Consider the following 15,792-nt stretch of genomic DNA (forward strand, 5'->3'; position numbering starts at 1 on the left):
TGTTCAAGGATTTATCAACCTCAATCCCAAAGTTGTGGTATCTTCTATCTTTTATATCAAGGTTTGTGCTTTCTTAAGTATTGGGTCAAGGTTCTTTTCATCCATCTTATCGATTTAGAATTTCCTTCTTTCTTTTTTTAATTTGGTGTGGGTTCTTAAGACATCATTCTCCTTGGGTTCATATCAGTAAGGTTCTTGATATCTTGTTCTTTCTTCTCCTCATCTTAACTAAGGTTGTATGCTTATATATATATATTATATATATATATATATATATATATATATATATATATATATATATATATATATATACATCCATTATGGATTTGCACATGTTTCCTGCTTAATATTTATGATTGCAGGTTTATGTCTTACTTTCTTTTTCCCTTTTGTTGTGTATTCTTACTTTAACCACCTTTATGCCTATTTACACTCACTTCTCGGCTAAAATGGGGCTTCTATTATTTGCTACTGTTGAAACCATATCTTTGCCTGAGATAATTGGATGACACATGGGGCAATTGTTAGTTGTTTATGTTGAGTATCATATCTGCTAACAAAAGAGAGCAGTATAATACTATTATGGTCCTAGTAGCCATGTTCAGGAGTTTCAAGCCCCTTTAACTAAAGACAAACCTCTTTCCTAAATGAGTTCTCATTTTGGGCTTGATAGGAAGTGCAGAACCCTTAACATAGTAGTGGGCATGTGGAGCTGGTAGAGTGTTGTGTAGAAATGACACTTTAAGTAAAACTATGCCCCTCCTAAATGGATACATATTTTATGTTGAATGAGAAGTGTAGGTCTGTTAACATAGTAGCTCAGTAGGTTTGTGCAGGCATGTGGGACAGGAGCATGAGTAGGAAATCTGCTTACAAAAGAGCAGGTTACACCCCTCTCCCATATGGGTACACAATTTTGTCTGCATCGGAGTGCTTGCCCCTTAATAGTTTATGATTGCTTTTATCTTCCTTAAATGATTTGCTAATGGCTTGAATTACCTCAATATTATAGAATAGCTGCCTACGATTGTTTTTTGTAGAGTGATATTAAAATGAGGGCAGTAGATGCTTTGTTAATTTTAGCTATAGTATGTTATGCCATTCTACTCCATTTGACGGATTAAATATTTAATTTCAAGTTCAATATTTGCTCACAGATCAGGTGGTCAAGCTATGCAGATTATACATAGGCACCATTTTGCTTCGCACTTGAAGAGAATGAGTGTTATAGTTCGTATACAAGATCAATTTTTTGCATTTATGAAGGTGGGTTATTAACTACAAGAATTTATTTTGATTGCTTGTTTTGCCCCATGAGGTATCATGCGAATATAAAGAATATGCGCTGCCCCTTAATGTAGTTTACTGATATTTAATGTCCGTACACTTCGACAATTATTATTCATTCAACAAAAGTTAATTTTTTATCTACACTTCCAAAGGAATCATGAAAAATTTGGTTAAGAATTGTAAAATTTAAGGTCATTGCTATTGTTTGCATTATTCATTCAACAAAGCCTAATTGTTTAACTACACTTTCAAAGGAATCATGGAGAGTTTTGGTTAAGAATTGTCAAATATAAGTTCATTGCTATGTCCTATACATGTAGAGACTGAAATAAGGACAGGCAAAAACCTAATGCCCCCTAACCAAATTAATCCATCTTTTTTTTTTGGGTTGAGTCAGATTTTGGGTTGAATATGAACTTTCAATTTATTTCCCCAAATGCTATGTTCTTAATAAAATGTGCAAGTGAATTATGTTGATTAAGTTACAACATTGTTTTTTTTAGATTTGGAGTCATACTTTGCCTTTATGATTGTTCCTTGATTTCAACAATTAGGAATGTATGTAGACCGTAGATGCCAGCAGCTGTTATTATTCATCCATGATGAAATTTTCTTGAATCTGAGTTAGTTGGTGATGACAGGGTGCACTAGAAACTATTCTAGATAGGCTAACATACTAGCTACTTATGGCAAGACATACAAAAAGTATACTAGGCAGAGCTCTTGGGTCTTAGCTCTTGCATACAACACACTTCTAGAAATGACTGTAAGTTGACTTTTGGTGTTATGAATTCGTTTGTTGTTTTACGGATAATAATTTGTTTTTGAAGCATAAAGCTCTGTATGACCTGTATATTAATATTTATTCATTCTACACAACTTTGTTTTCCCAACATAGCTTGTCTTTTTCATCTAAATGTTAGTTTATGTACAGATCAGATATTGTACTTGACCTGTCTCATTAGATAAAATTGGGAACTAATTTAATGTCGATGGATATATTACACAGTCATAACTATGGGGTTGGCTTACTCATCCTACATGCCATCTCATTTGCCAAAGCATGAAATAGTTTGCAACTTGATGCCAGAGTGACTATTGCAAACTAACGCTGAATGGATAGTCCTACCTCTAGATTAAATTATATTATTATTGGCATGCTCACTAATATGGACTAGTTCCTGGTTAACAACATGAAAGAGGTATGGAGTGATTGATGTATGAAATCTATTGCAACTATATTGTAATCTCGTTACCATTTTTTATGCTAAACTATGCATCCTAATGTTCTAGCAAGGATATCAGAGTGCTTAATCAGTCATTGCTACATGCTGGCATACTTTCTACCTTACTATTGTGACTTTTTACTTTCTAGGTTAGCCTATTTATTCAACTATCGTATATCATTTATCTGCAGGCTAATGAGATGAAATTTCCTTGCCAAAATATTTGTAAAGATTGGGAACATAAGATATTTGGAGTAGTTTGGAATGATTCTTTACTAAGGTTTTGTGTCTCCTACGAGAGAGACTAGTGAAAGAAAAAGTGGAAATCAATTCTCTTAATTTATTTGGAGAGAGAGAAATTAGTTTCTTTTCTTTTCAGACCAATGAACCAAATAGACAGAAAGCTACATCGGCATAATGGCCTTTATGCTCCTGCTAATGGAGCACCTCCTTCCCCCAATTTCCCTTTGAGGCTAGCAAAAAGTCATCTTGACACAAGTGTTGGTGCAAGGAACACCAGATAATCGAATTGATATTTTGATCATGACAAAGGGGTTAAGTTAAGGATATGTTGTGTGCTAACAAGCTAAAGTGAGTGTACAGGGAGCAAGGTTGTCAAAATCGCGAGTCAACTCGGCGAGTTTACGAGTTTACGAACTATTATTTCAATTCCGTGTTGAATCAGCTTAAAATCGGGCCCCCCTTGTAAACTCGTAAACTCGCGAGTCAACTCGGTAAACTCGCGAGTCAACTCGGTCAAACTCGGTAAACTCGATAAACATTTGTCATTTTGTAACTTGATGTTGAAACATAAATTTTGAAAATTTCATATCTTTTCATGTTAAATTTTCATGTTTAGTCTTTTTTTATATGTGAAAACATGTTGATAACTATGTTTATGCTTTTTTATTAGATATGTGAAATAGTGATTGTTCTTATGAAGTTATGATCAAATATATATTATTTGACATTTTATAACTCTTTTTTGGATTATCTGTAAACTCGTACGAGTTTACGATACGAGTTTGTGCACCCCTAACCGAGTCGACACTGGAATCGCGAGTTTGACAACCTTGGCAGGGAGTACAGGTAAAGTCCTAGTTGAGGCTGAGCATGGAAGTCCTAATCTGTAAGACTGGACAAGGAAGTCCTAGTCAGAAGGACTGGGCAGAAAGACTTAGCAAATTAGAACATCAGGCAGGAAGTCTAGGCGGATCAGTGGATCGGACGTCTAGCGAAGCGATGGGTCAACGAGGACCGTACATCGGAGGAAGCCCTGGGGGTCGAGGATCGGATGTTGAGTAAAAGTTCAACCAAGCCTGAAGGACCGGATGATTGGAAGAAGGAAAACTCCTTTAAAAAGAGTAGCTGAGGATGCATTTCCTTGAAGAGAACAGTAGGCGTCGGTCTGACCTAGATTTCACTGGAAACCTAAAAGTCAAGACCAAACAGTTGAAAAACTATCTAATTTTCTGTAAGTTATATATTGTGCTAATTCTGTGGTGTAGGAAATTAAGGGACTGGAACTGCGGGTTCTGGGCATTCCTATAGATTCGAGTGATCGGACGGTTTAGACGCCTAGATGTTAGTCGATCGGGTCAGTGAGACAGATGAGGTGGTGAGTCAAGATTGGCTAGAGACACCTCAGCTTCTAGGCGCCTAGAAGGCTCCAGGCGTCTGGAGAAGGATAAGGCACGGCAGAGTCAAAGGTGACCCGATAATCTCTACGTCAGCATTCCAAGCACTCGGAAGGGATACATGCGCCCAGAGATGCTAAATCAATATCGAGAGCAGATCGATAAGTTGACGTGGAGGCGCCCAAAACGAATTCCATGTGCCCGGATCAGTCAATAAAGGAAGTTGTGAGGGGAAACCCTAGAGTATCCATTCATAATCAGTCCACGACAACTTTGCATGTGAACGACGCTCTTGAGAAGCTGCCGCGATGTTGGAATGTTGCATCGACAACCACACGCCCTTGCTAACTCTTTTTACCGGTAACTTTGATATTGACTTTCGTCTATTCTGTACTCAATTACTAGGATGGTAGAGTGTTACCGATCCTATATCCTTTGTAAAGGCACGTGTGACTCATTCTCGTAAGAAAAAGAGTTTAATAGTGAATTGCCCAATGTAAGCGGTCAAAGATTGTGGGTCTTGGAGTAGCATCCAGTGGCTATGAACCAAGTAAAAACAAACGTGTATTTACTTGTGTTTGACAAAATCTTTCATTGTGTTTTTGTATATTCAAGTTACGAATTTTTCGAATATGTGAAAAAACGACAAATGTATTTACCCCCTCTAACGCTCACTTCGATCCTACAAGCAGTATCAGAGTAAGGGAAGCTCAAAATTAATACAACCACTAATCGAGTTAATTTTTTCGTTGCTTTAAGTTTTTTTTTTTCCAAAATTTAAAATTTTTCCCATACTAATACAATATCAAGTCGTGGAACAATTGTTTGTTTATTTTGTGTAAGATTTTTGTGATGGTCCATCAGGAATGCTACAACATTGCCAGACTTCCCCTGTACTCTGGAGAGGACTTCGCTTACTGGAAGGGTAGAATGGACTACCATTTGAAGACTTAATTGGACATGTGGATAATCGTACAAATTGGCTTCACTCTCCCGACCAACGAAGATGAAATCCCATAACCCTGTGAGAAGTGGGATAGCACTACTAAACGCAAAATTGTGGCAGATACAAAGGCCACCTAGATCTTGCAATACGACCTCACAAAGGAGGAACTCAATAGAGTGGGTCCCTTCATAAGCGTAAAGGATATTTGGGATAAGCTCATTGAGCTATATGAAGGGACCTTCGACACTAAGGTAAGTAAGTGTGACTTATTGCTAAATAAACTATATAACATAAAAATGCAGAATGGAGAACTACAAGTGGGTTACACACTAGGATCTAAGACCTACTCAACGATCTACATGCTATAGGACAACTAATGGAGAATCGAGATCTCATAAGGTACGCTTTGAAAGCGTTCTCAAGGAACACCTTGTGAGCATCAATGGTTGATACTTACAAGGTTTTTAGGGACTTTTCAAAGATTAAACTTAACGAATTATTTGCTAAATTTGAACTCCACAAACAAATTAATGACAATCAGATCGACAAAGGTATTGCTCTTCTTGCAGGTCAAACAAAGGAGTCAAAGGCAACGCACTGACCCGAGCCTGAATTTGAAGATGAGTCGGATTCAAAAGAAAATAACAATGAAATCATGACGGAACTAGTCAACCTAGTTCAAAAAATGTTCAAGAGAAAGGACTTCTGAAAGTTGAAAATCAGGAAAGTGATCCAGAACAAGCAAGCTGGATAAAGTCAAACTGCACTCAACAAGGCCGAAGTAATATGTTACGGCTGCAACGGGAAAAGACATTTCAAGGCGAAGTGTCCTAAACAAAAGGAGAAGAAATCAAGAAAAAAGGTGTTGAAGGGGTTTTAGAAATAATAGCAATGCAAGAAGAATTAGCGCAATTTGTATGAAATCAAGTATGAGATTTAGTTCCTATGCTAGAAAATAAAGCAATTATAGAAACTAAATAGGGTTTTAGAAATAAAATAGATGACAAAGGTGAAATTGTAAGAAATAAAGCCAAACTAGTAGTTAAGGGATTTAGCCAAGTAGAATGACTAGACTACTATGAAACCTATGTACCTATAGCTAGACTTAAATCCATCAAAATGCTGCTAGCCTATGTAGCTCACAAATCTATGCACCTGTAGCTAGACTTGAATCCATCAGAATGCAGTAGCCTATGTAGAGTTAAAGATTGACCAGCCAAGATTGACCAGAGTTAAAGACTTGATGGCACCTGTCAGCCGATCGGGCCAGTGAGACAGATGAGGTGACGAGTCAAGATTGACCAGAGACACCTTAGCTTTCAGGCTCCTAGAAGGTTTTAGGTGCTCAGAGAAGGATAAGGCGCTGTAGAGTTAAAGCTAACTCGGTAATCTCCACGTCAACATTCTAGGCGCTCGAAAGGGATACAGACGTCTGAAGATGCTAAGTTAACATCGAGAGTAGATCGATGAGTCGACGTGGAGATGGCCGGAAGGAGTTCCAAGCGTCCAGATCAGTCAATAGAAGTTGCGAGGGGGAACCCTAGAGCATCCATTCATAATCAGTCTACGACAACTCTGCATGCGAACGATGCTCCTGAAATGCTGTCGCGATGCCGGAACGTTGCACCAACAACCGCACGCCCATGCTAACTCTTTTTGTCATAAACTTGGATATTGATTTTCACCTATTATGTACTTTTTTTTTGATGAAGGTAAAAATATATATCATCAAGAAAGTAAGCACAGGTGTACAAGGGGGTAGCCAGTGACACTATCTCATGTCATGTCTGACGAACTGTCAGATCTGAGTAAGTGTCACGACCAATTGTGTACGTGCTCTCACGTGTACCAACAATATCTCATGTGTACCAACAATATCCATGTGTCTCTCCTATCATCTATCTATCATGCAGGTATGCTATCCTACAATCAGCCATCAAGTCATGATCTACTGCCTCTCATCACTAAGCCAATGTCACATCCTCGGGCGGCACTACACCCTCCATCCTTAGTAGTCATCAACGCCAGATGTCCGCCTCTCCTACTCTGCTAATCTCCACCAGTGGCCTCCAAGATCCATCATTAGCCTCGGGTCTCCAATGAGGATGTGCACACTTTTAGCAAGTGGCCAGCTGTCAATGGATTTGATGTGTCTTTACCGTAGCCATTTCTACGGACTAGATGAGTCAATTCTGGTGGACTCATTCACCCTCCTTGGCTTTTTGGCAAAGCCACAGCTGTCAACGGTTTTGATGTGACTTTACCGCAGTCGTTCCTACGGACTAGATGAGCCAACTTGTGGACTCATTCACCCTCTTAGGCTTTTTGGCAAAACCTTAGCCATCAACGGATTTGGAGCGTCTTTACCACGAGCCGTTTGCTGTGGACTAGATGGATCAAGGGCGGTGGATCCATTCACCCAACCTTTTTTTTTCCTTAAGTCAGTCGACTGATTTTGGCCTCAGTCGACTGGCTTTCACCTGCAGTCGATTGATTTGAAGATCCAGTTGAGTCGTTATACCATCTGTTTACCATCAGTCGACTGACCTTGATAGTCAGTCGACTAATCTCCAGAAACGACTCGACTGGAGTTAAATCCAGTCGACTGATGAGGCGTATCAGGTGATGTATTTCAGTGCCAGTCGACTGACCTTCAATCTCCAGTCGACTGGAAAATACAATGCATTTAATGTGTGCATAATGTCATGTATGCATGATGCCATGGAGGGACTACAATGTTGTAATGCGAACTCAGTATAGTACAGTGTGTATGCAAGAGTATATCCATATGTATGCATGCCAATGTGAATGTGCCTCCCTACCTTTATGTCTCTGCTAGTCGCCTAAGTGTAAGTGAGGTTAGAGGGGGGAATATATACACAAAATGTCCACTCTAATTCAATCACTCTATGGCTCGATCTCCATGTCCGCTCCCCGTCTCAGCTCTCAATCCGTGTAGACTTCCAGTGTCCGATATACATGCGTCTGTACTCGTCGGAATAGCTGCTCCTCGTCCAGCTGCCTCCCTTCTTGCACCAAGGCATTCCTAGCTCTCCACAAGTGGTGCACTAGGGCGGCCATGGCAACATGTCTCGCAGAGGTCATGGTGGAGGATCTCCTGTAATGCTGTCTGAAAATACGCAGCATGCTCCAAAAAGTAATCATCTGTCGTCGCATATGAAGCCATGCCCGTATTCTCCCCCATAATCGACCAGTAGTGCCACACTGGAAAAATAGGTGCTCTAGTGTCTCTTCAGCATGCCCGCAGAAAGCACACTGTCGATCTGGTAGGTAGTCCTGTCTAGCCCGTACTGGAAGACGCCCACGGGCTAGGAGCCATAATGTGAAAGAGTGGCTCGGCTGAATCGAAGACTGCCATACCGTCCGTATCCATGGCTGTGGCTGGAGCTTCTGTTTCTAGCAATGTTTTCAGGTAATTCAGTGAGTAACCGTTTGGTTCCATACTTATCATTAACCTTGCTTTGTAGTATCATACCAGCTCCCTGTGAAACACGTGCATGATGCTTAGTAGTAACCTGCTGTGCAGAGGGTTCCACTGCCGGATGGTCTGTGTTGTTCCTGTGTTGTTGTTTATGCTTGCAGCTGATTGGTGGAGTTCTGTCCATTGTTGCTTGCCCCTCCTTGTTGTGTGTTTAGTTGGCTTAGGTGATGTGCATAATTCTCCCATCCGTCCTGCTGTAATAGGGCCCTCAGCCAATGTATCAGATTCCTTGATAGTACATTGTTCCGTGCCACTGTTCTGCTTGTACATTTGACTGAAGTAGCTGGTTTTTGCGACTCTAGCCAGGCTTTTCATGGAATTGACATACTGCTTGCTTGTCTGAGCTTCAGGTGGGTTCCCTAGAGCTTTGAGTTCCTTGTGCATAGCAGTGGCTTTGCTCAAAGCCTGATTTTTTTCCATAACCAGATTTGCTGTCCAGTGTATGGCAGTGGCAGTTTCATTAACTTCCTTGCTGACCCCCCTAAGCTTTGACCCAGCTGTTTTCTCTGTGGATGTATGTGAATAGCAATTAGTAGTGTTGCCATCCTCATGAGCTTGATTGTTGAGTAGTAGTCCTGTGCCTTTCAGTTGTGGAGTAAGCTCATGTGCTTCTACATTGTGCCCAGCCTGCAGTTGTGCAGTTTGTATCAGTAGTGTGGTGTTCTTGTTTTCCTTTGGTTTTGTTGGTTCTTCTCTCTGTTTGCAAGTTCCAGGTTTTGCAAGTTCCAAGTTAGTTGTAATGTCGGCCTCATGAACCTCAGTGTTGATTAGTAATCCTTTGCCCTTCAATTTTGAGATGAGTTTTTGTGATTGTGTAATGTGCCCAGGCTGTGATGTTTCAGTTTGTATCAGCGAGGTGATTTGCTTTGTTTCCTTTTGTTTTGTTGGGGTTGCTAACTGCTTGCAAATTCTAGATTTATTAGTACAGCTGCTAAACTGCCATCCCTCCTGACTCTGCAGTCCTCCATGCCCTGATAGTGCTACCGGAACTGATGCAATTGCAGATCTCTGTAGCTGTGTGTCAGTTTGCATCTGAGCTTCTGTTGGCTTCTGATTTTCAGTGTTATAGCCCTCGAATGTTACTCTTTTCTCTTTAGTTATGTCTATACCTGTCTGTCTTCACTGTGTTTAAAAGTGTGATTTGTGTGTCAGTTTGTGTCAGAACCTCTGTTTGCTGCTGATTATCAGTGTTAGATGTTGCAGTTGTTACTCTCTTCCCTTTATCTCTTTCTATACCCTTCTCTACAGAGTTCAAAATTGTGTTTTGCACGTCTGCTATCGTGCCAGTTACCGTGCCACTTACCAAACCATTTTCAGTTGCAGAAATAACAGATTGCCAACCAGTGCTTGCTCTCAAAGTTGACTCCCCTGTCTGTGCCGTAGGCTTTGGTAAGTCTATGTTATGTCTTGCTGTTGACTTAGATGCCCTTGTCTCTGAACTACCATGGAGCTCACGTGGAGCTTGATGAGTATCCCCTAAAGCCTGCTCTTCAGATTCCATAGTATTATTCTGACAATTTACATAAGTCTGAGCCAATTGCAGGACTGTAGTACTATCCTTGTGCACAAGTATGTCAGTTTTGCCCTTGTCTATAGGCGTTTCTTCTATTGGTGATAGCGGATATTGAAAAGGAATGGATTCAACCTCTGATTGTGTTGTAATCAGCAGTAAATTGTGGCTTTTCAAACCTGATAGTGTTTTGTCGGTCTCTGCACTGTGTCCTACCTGTGGTAGCTTGGCCAGTTCAGTTGGCTTCAGTGAGTCTGATTGCGATGCATTCCTTTCTATTGTGAATATTTCCAGCTGCTGATGAGCTCGTGTTTGGTCTGCACTGATATGATTTGTCCCACTATCCCAAGTCTGAAGTTCAGCAGGCCTGTGAAGATCGGTGATGCTAGTGTATGGTTTCTGTGTCTGAATTTCAGAATGCAGTTTGCTCCTTACATGCTTCTGATTCCCAGTGTTTGGGCTCCCAAAATTCACACGCTGCTTCCTACCCATGTCTTCATCTCTATCCCTTGAGGGCATCGCTACAGTTGTCTCCCTTGCTGACATGCCAGTCTGCGTGCCAAATCCCGTGCCACTTGTAGATGTAGAGGAACCTATCAGCATTCCAGTGTTAATAGGAGTAACCTGTGACCTTGGCTTGGCTTTCAGAGTTGGGAGGGGTTGTGACTTCTCCACCACAGTAAGGGCTTGCACCTCTGCGTTTTCCGTTGGTGATGGTTGGCCATCAACTGTCATCCCCCTGTTTGCACAGTTTTGTGAATAATGCCACATCTGTCTGCACTTTGTGCAGAGTTTGAGCACAGTTTCAAAGCGAAGCTGAAGGTCCACTATTCGTCCATCGGGGAGGGTAATTGGGAGCCTTGCCGGCGGTGCCGCAGTAATATCAACCTCCACTAGAATTCGTGCAAAATTGATCCTCTCCCGTTCTTTTGTGAACCGATCCGTGTATAATGGCGTCCCTATGGTAGAGGCAACCTTGCTAACCCCAGATGTAGACTAGCAGTCAATCGGAAGGCCATATACCTGCATCCAGAGTGGTAATTGATTGTGAATTGCGGAATCAAACGCGAAACAAGGAGGCATGGATTTCAGATATAGGGGGCATCCAAAGCTGATATACGACCCTCCTTTTAGAACTGTATCACAGCTCTCCTTGTCGGGGAATTTGAAGACAAGCCAAGCGGAATCATGCGTAAGCATTTTATGTGGTTGTCCCCAACGCCGCGTGAGTGATGCCACCGCTTTCCAGCCGGGAAACTTACCCAGAAATTGCCCAATTAAACAAAATCCAACTTTGTCCTCTAATGTTTCTGCGTCCTCAACCGTTAGTGTTGTTGTGTCCCCCGTCTTCGGCACAAATTGGAGCTTGGTATCATCTGTGCAGACTCGGTTTCGCTTAAACAGAGAGGACCAGCGTGACGCAGGTTTGTGTTGTTCCGCTTTGCTAGTCGACAATTGCGCCGCGTGCACATTCTCAGTGTTTCGAGGTTCCTGAATTGACACATGATCAGTGTTTCTCAGGTTCGGCATCTGCACATCCATCAGCGCTGAAGGAATTCTATTCACATGTTCAGTATCCTGAGCGATTTCTCTTTCTCGCAATGGTATTTCTACATGCTGGGCTTCTTCTCTTCTCATAGTAGCATGGCGTGCTACGTCGCCAGTGTCGGAGGGGAGTCCTACTCCATAGGGTAACTTCTTCCAGTTTCTACCGCGGCCACCTCGCAGCGAGCCATTTCGAGCCATAGATGATCGAGGATGGCGATAAACAGTGTTTAAAACCTATCCCTCATCCGTCCGTTGATTCAAAATCAGTGTTGATGATGTGTTAAAGTCAACGCCAAATCTGCCAGTGTGGCTATGCTGCCTAGCTAACAGCTCTGTTCAACCCTGTGCAGAACGCTGTGATTCAAATTTCAAACTTCCTCTGAATATGGAGTCCAGCATGGCACTTTCCTTGCCCGTGATTCACTGAAGGTTGGTCCTATGTCCCTAAGTCTAAATTTTCCATAATTGTAGCTCGTCTTCTCCAATCAGACCGCCGCTAATGACGCTACAGCTCAATAACAGCTGCCTTCTCCTCCGAACCCGGCGCAATCTACGCCGTGAATCAGAAACCGTCGTCGTCTCCGTCACTCAGACAACGCCGCCACAGCACATTCTCGTCGGCGTCCATCTTGTTTGTTATGTTTCATTTCACACCTAATCCCCCTTCCTCACTGCTATAGGACTCACGGCGTCTCTTGGTTTCCCGATTGGAGACCACCAGAACAAGAGAGGACAGTAAATGTATCAGTTTCCTTACCGACGATAGGAAGCGTCAGCGTGGTTGTCTTGCCTGCAGGGACGACCGTCGCGCGCACCGTGAGAAGTTGCAACCCTAGCCTTGCAGGGTTGAGGCCGCACCTCACGCAACTCCGTTGTGTTTACACCGGCGAATAATGTTGCCCGTGGACACCCAGTGCTCCCTATCCCGTAACCTGACACAGTACTCCAGTCCTCTTTACCGTCGCTTACTCAAAACTTACCGATGGTGGTGGAACCGCTGAGAGAAGCCAGAGTTTCTCTCTCTAGTGTCCGTTTTTTCTGACTTCGCCTATTCTGTACTTAATTACTAGGATTGTAAAGTGTTGCCGATCTTACATCCTTTGTAAAGGCGATACTCTTTTTCGTAAGAGAAAGAGTTTAATAGTGAATTGTCTAACGTAAGCGATCAAGGACTGCGAACTTTGGAGTAACAGTAAGTCGCTGTGAATTAAATAAAAACAAACGTGTATTTACTTGTGTTTGACAAAATCTTCCGCTCTGTTTTTGTATATTCGAGTTACATATTTTATGAATATGCGAAAAAACGACAAACGCTATTCATCTCCTTTCTAGCACTCACTTCAATCCTACAACAAGGACTTTTATGCTGTTGCTCTAAAAGAGCACCTCCCTTTCCCAATTTGCCATTGTGAGGTTCCATTATGTGAATGCAGCAGCTGCTTCCTTCAGAACCAATTCTTTGTCTCTTCTATTTCTACCTTCTTTATCTCACCTAGTTTTTGTTCTTCTAAAGGAAACGGCCTAAACAACATTCATGTGTAAGATCGATTACTTTCTCTGCTTAATTATTATTTTTTTATAAGTATGGATTGAGATACTAGCAAACTAGGTTACTAGATTGGATCCGTTACTCATGGTTTCCAGTCATCTTGCATTGCTATATTTCTGATGGTCATTAGTTAGAAAACTAGGTTTTCTATTGTCTAGCAAAAACCTTAATTATCTTTTGTCAGGTGAGATTTTCCTGAGCTGAGTGATTTTTTCCTAATTAGTTCTTTTCAGTGTGCCCACCAGTTTTTTTCTTAGAGCATTTTCAAGTGAATTAGGAGTAGCACAGTCTCTTCCAATGAATTTCTGTGAAGAAAGAAATATTAAGAATTTTAGGACTAGCAGCAGTTCATAATTTACATTTTCCCCTCAAGAATGATCCTAAGCTATCTAGTGGAAGAGATTACTAAACCTACCAACTAAACTCCACCTTAGCCTTGATGTTTAGCTTTTCAGTCTATATTTTGGTATGACTTCTCCTGTAATGTTCAAACTAGGATCTTTGTTATGTTGGTGGTTATTAGTATCCTCCTTGTTTGTAACATGTCAAACTTAGGTAGATTTTTTTTTCCTTTCATTTCTTAGAAATGTCTTTTTGAAAAATTTTAACATTACATGTTACATTATGTTTCATTGCCTTTACAGGTTAGTGAAGCTAGAAGTTTAGACAGAGATGTGGTTGAAAAAGGTTTGATTTTTATTTTCTTTGCGGTAAAAAATTCTAGTAAATTTGTAATTGTATTTAGTTATCTATTCCTGTATCCTGAATACAAAATTAATTGTCTAAGTTGTTGATATTAATTTGGGGGTTGTCTGTTAACAAGTTTTCAATTGTCTTATCTGATCTGATTCTGCCACTGTTTTATCTGAAATGAAACGTTCATCACATGACGTGGTAGGATCTTTGTTATATTGGTGGTTATTAGTATCCTCCTTGTTTGTAACATGTCAAACTTAGGTAGATTTTTTTTTTCCTTTCATTTCTTAGAAATGTCTTTTTGAAAAATTTTAACATTACATGTTACATTATGTTTCATTGCCTTTATAGGTTAGTGAAGCTAGAAGTTTAGACAGAGATGTGGTTGAAAAAGGTTTGATTTTTATTTTCTTTGCGGTAAAAAATTCTAGTAAATTTGTAATTGTATTTAGTTATCTATTCCTGTATCCTGAATACAAAATTAATTGTCTAAGTTGTTGATATTAATTTGGGGGTTGTCTGTTAACAAGTTTTCAATTGTCCTATCTGATCTGATTCTGCCACTGTTTTATCTGAACTGAAAGGTTCATCACATGACTTGGTATGTGATCCATTGGTTGGTTCATAAGATCAGTTATCTTACCTTAATAAATATCCTAGTTGAATCATAAATAATCTGTTCAAACAGTACTGATACTTTACATTGGGACCTAGAATTTGTTGATTGCAACTCTGGTTGAATTAACCAATGTAAAACACAGCACAATTTACTCTAGAACTCAAAGTTCTCGTTAACTTAACCTTCCCTCCATATTTAATCTTGAGCTACTGGCATCTTTTGCTTCTCATTGTTCTAGAAATGGACAGCAGAACCCACTAGTCTGACTATCAAGTCGCTAATTTCTTTAGTTGGAAGGAAACCGGTTCTGATTTTCTATTGTGCAACTTATATACATTTGTTAGGTAATGATTACTGGTGATCAATCTTTGACAGCTTGCCATGTGGCCTAAAAAAGCCAGTCAAGTTCACATTATCACAAAGCCTGCTTTAATCTTGGTTCGAGGAAAGAACTGCACAGCGTTTCAATGGGTGTCACCTGATGAAACTGAGATTACTTCCTATAGGCAAGTATTATTTAATAGCTTAATGATTTTTTTGACGGCTTAAGCAAAGCATTAGATGATCTTATAAACACTGCTAGTTTGTGTTTATAATTTTTCTCGTTGCAATTGATCTTTCTATAAATTCCATGATGTTTGCATACCTTCTTTGATTTTTGTGAATATGAATTTCTGAGGTGCATGTTACAGTGAGAAAGAGGTAGAACAGCTGTCGGATTCACGTGATCTTTGCATAGGTGGGGATTGCTTTGAAATGCTAGACAAGAGTGAAGCTGTATTTAATGTTATACCTTATGTGAAGGTTAGTAATGATATCATTGATCTCACAGTAACTGCCTAGATGTATCTTAAATTTGTTGCTGATGTGATGGTTCTCCCTCCAGCAAGTACTAGAAGTTCCACCAGCGAGTGTAGATGGATCAGCTAATGCTATTTTCTATTAACTACAGAGGAGTTGATATTCAGAAGGTAATTTTTAAAGTGGATGGTGTCTCATTTGATAATAGTTTGTGCATCCTATGCTTCTCTGACATTTTTCATCCTAAAGGTGTGATTTGAAGAAGCTAATGCTTCTACACTAAAAGATCTTAATATCTTTTTTAACTTAAAACACATTATTTTTCTGTCATTTTTTGCTCCAAGTTTTCTGGTTTCTGTATTGACATATTTTGCATATTTATTTATTTAGATTAACTTGAAATACTAGTGTTTTATTGCATTCTTTGAGATCTTGTAACATGAAATATTAGTAATTTTAATTGATCAT

At 40.2% G+C, this 15,792-nt stretch overlaps 1 long non-coding RNA gene across 2 annotated transcripts; it reads left to right on the forward strand.

The window, feature by feature from the left end:
- The first annotated feature begins 1,163 nt into the window (after window positions 1–1,163).
- On the forward strand, window positions 1,164–15,295 carry LOC141815933 (uncharacterized). 2 transcript variants are annotated; one of them, XR_012600629.1, is made up of 6 exons: window positions 1,164–1,266; window positions 1,932–2,056; window positions 13,853–13,895; window positions 14,256–14,298; window positions 14,899–15,029; window positions 15,203–15,295. It is a non-coding gene; the product is annotated as an uncharacterized LOC141815933 (long non-coding RNA). The 2 variants fall into 2 exon arrangements; XR_012600630.1 differs by lacking the exon at window positions 1,932–2,056.
- The last annotated feature ends 497 nt before the right edge of the window (window positions 15,296–15,792 follow it).

The sequence above is a fragment of the Curcuma longa genome, unplaced genomic scaffold, assembly GCF_044706935.1.
Source record: "Curcuma longa cultivar G26 ecotype Majalengka, Jawa Barat unplaced genomic scaffold, ITB_CL_G26_1.1 contig_12660, whole genome shotgun sequence".
Classification (NCBI taxonomy): domain Eukaryota; kingdom Viridiplantae; phylum Streptophyta; class Magnoliopsida; order Zingiberales; family Zingiberaceae; genus Curcuma; species Curcuma longa.